At 41.2% G+C, this 3,121-nt stretch overlaps 1 pseudogene; it reads left to right on the top strand.

The window, feature by feature from the left end:
* Positions 1 to 1,408: 1,408 nt before the first annotated feature.
* Positions 1,409 to 2,581, top strand: LOC140495649 (interferon-inducible GTPase 5-like; annotated as a pseudogene).
* The last annotated feature ends 540 nt before the right edge of the window (positions 2,582 to 3,121 follow it).

The raw sequence follows: 3,121 nt of genomic DNA, 5'->3' as shown, positions 1-3,121 counted from the left end.
CGATGGGCCGAATGGCCTTACTTCCACTCCTATGTCTTATGGTCTTAAGCTGGAATGTAACTGCAACCACAGGGTCAAAACGTGCGGCGCTGGAAAAGCACAGTCGGACAGGCAGCATCCGAGGAGCAGGAGGGTCGATGTTTCAAGCATAAGCTCTTCATCAGGAATGGGCTGACAAAGAGCCTATGCTCGAAACATCGACTCTCCTGCTCCTCGGATGCTGCCTGACCTGCTGTGCTTTTAGAGCGCCACACTTTTTGGCTCTGATCTCCAGCATCTGCAATCCTCACTTTCTCCTACAAACACAGGGTGTACAATAAGCAAGAAAGATTTCCTGTGCTCAATTGGGAAATGGCTCCCAGCCACTAAAGGGTAGTTATATAAAATGCTCTGCTGTTCAACTCTCCCCTGAGCTCCTTTGCCCAATATCCATCTTACTCAAAATTGTCTCACTCCAAACCTGCAATATCCAACTTTGAACCTTTAATATTCAATTTTATTCAAAATTTCACACCCTTTTATCCCTCTCTTTATATGCCAATGTAAAATTTCACCTCTGCACCGAGCGATCCATTATTCCTGATAAATAATCCCCTGACTAGCGATGAAAACAATAGGAAGGGTCACCGTACCTGAAACATTAACTCTGATTTCTCTTCACAGGTTCTTCCAGACCTGCTGAGCTTTTCCAGCAACTTCTGTTTTTGTTCCTGACTCGCGATATTGGGCTGAACGTGATTCTCAATACCCGTGACCCTTCTTCGAGCCTTATATTCATCGTGACATACTATTCCTGATATACTCCATTCCCATTCGCAGTATCCACAAAAACAAAATCAAAGTACATCCCATTCCCTGCAACAACTTCAGAAGTGAACATGTCAATCAAATGTTGACAGTATATTCCCACAACAGCATTGAGATTAAGACTGAATAACAGCAACATAGCAATCATAGAGAGTGACAAGACTCTTTATAATCAATGTATCTCACAGTATCTGAGTAAAATATTCCAACTCCAATCGGTTCTGATTTAAAATCAATAGATTTGGATTGCACTTCTCATTCTTTCTGAAAAGAAACACACACTCAGATTGTGACAAAGTTATTACTGGATTAGTGGTGCTGGAAGAGCACAGCAGTTCAGGCAGCATCCAACGAGCAGCGAAATCGACATTTCGGGCAAAAGCCCTTCATCAGGAATAAAGGCAGTGATGCTCACTGCCTTTATTCCTGATGAAGGGCTTTTGCCCGAAATGTCGATTTCGCTGCTCGTTGGATGCTGCCTGAACTGCTGTGCTCTTCCAGCACCACTAATCCAGTATTTGTTTTCCAGCATCTGCAGTCATTGTTTTTACCTTGTGACAAAGTTATGCCCAGTGTAATGTTTACATTCTTTTCCACAGATATGGCTCAGTCTTCCAAGCCGACATATTTTAATCATGATGAACTCCAAGATCTCAAGGCCGCTTATGAAAAAGGTGGACTGGGGAACGCTGCCTCTTTGACACAGCAGAAGTTAAATGTTCTTCGCAATATCGAGCTGAACATTGCAGTGATGGGAGATTCCGGTGCAGGGAAATCCACCTTCATCAATGCGATGAGAGGAGTTCAGGGCAATGATGACAGAGCAGCTGAAACTGGGCCCACAGAAACCACAATGAAGCCAACCTCCTACCCACACCCTCACCTGCCAAATGTTTGCTTCTGGAACCCGCCAGGAATTGGAACAACAAACTCCCCTACAAAAAGGTACCTGAGTGGAATGAATTTTCAAATATATGATTTCTTTGTCATTATTTTACACGGACGATTCAGAGAAAATGACATTTCTATAGCTAATGAGATTAAAAAAGCTTGGGAAGAATCTATACTTTGCCCATTCCAAAATAGATAGTGATCTCTATTCAATGAGGAAGCAAAACAGGAATTTTAATGAAGGGGAAGAACTGAAGAAGATCAGAAGATTGGAAGAGGCAGGGATTTCAGCACTCACTGTTTTCCTGATGTCAAGCTTTGAAATGAATGGTTTTGATTTTCCAAAATTAGGGGAAACCCTCGCAAATAATCTTGATGATCTAAAGAAGCACATATTCATGATGTCACTTCCACACACAACCTTGGAAATTATCCATAACAAAGCAAAGGGCTGGAGAAACAAATCTGGATGTTAGCCACAGTTTCTGGATCAGTGGGAGCAGTTCCAGTTCCTGGCCTGTCCTTTGCTTGTGACACTGGGATACTGGTTTTTGCAATTAAAGAATTCCGTAAATATCTGGGTTTGGACAACGCGTCACTTCAAAGACTAGCAAATAGAACAGGGAAACCTGCAAAAGATCTGAAAGCAGTGGTGAAATCTCCCCTGCTAGGGGAAATAAGTAAGGACTTTGTGTTGCAAAAGTTAAAAGGTTCGGTTTTTGGTGGAATTTCTGCAGCTAAACCTGTCTTTGACTTCATCCCAGTCATTGGTCCAATCTTTGGAGCAGAATTTCTGCAGACCAGGAAGATGTTGAATAATGTACTGGATGACCTGACAGAGAATGCACAGAGAGTGTTAAAAGCTGTCTTTGGGACTGACTGAAATGCTGAAGTATTATGACATTGAATTCCTATAACTTTTGAGACATTCCAAAGAAAAACGCATTGTGGGAAATGCTGGTGTTGGACTGGGGTGGACAAATGAAATGAAATATTCTTTCATTGGCTGTGCGACCTCTTGAAATATGAAAGGATGTGGAAGTTGTCATCTCAATGGAATGTGCTTCATTTTTGTAATTTAGGCAGCCTATTTTGACAGCAAGTCCAAAAAAAAAGCTTTCAGCAAATGTGATTAATGACAAGTTTATTTTCTTTGGATGATGTTTATTAAGTGATAACTGTTTCCCTCTGAACATTAGGAAAACTCCTTCAAACAGTATCAACAAACAAGGATGTAGTTTAACCTTTCAGTCAAAAAAATCACATTGCAACATTTCAGCAATTAATAATTTATTGAAGTACCAATCGGATTACATGCTGAAATCTCAATGAGTCAATTTCTCAATTACAGCAATGACTGAACTAATGCTGTTTCATTTTTCTCTCTGTTTCACTGTCCTGGTTCTGTGTTCTTTGGCCAAAG

Source organism: Chiloscyllium punctatum, chromosome 25 (genome assembly GCF_047496795.1).
Source record: "Chiloscyllium punctatum isolate Juve2018m chromosome 25, sChiPun1.3, whole genome shotgun sequence".
NCBI lineage: Eukaryota > Metazoa > Chordata > Chondrichthyes > Orectolobiformes > Hemiscylliidae > Chiloscyllium > Chiloscyllium punctatum.
This window is presented reverse-complemented; position numbering and strand designations above follow the sequence as displayed.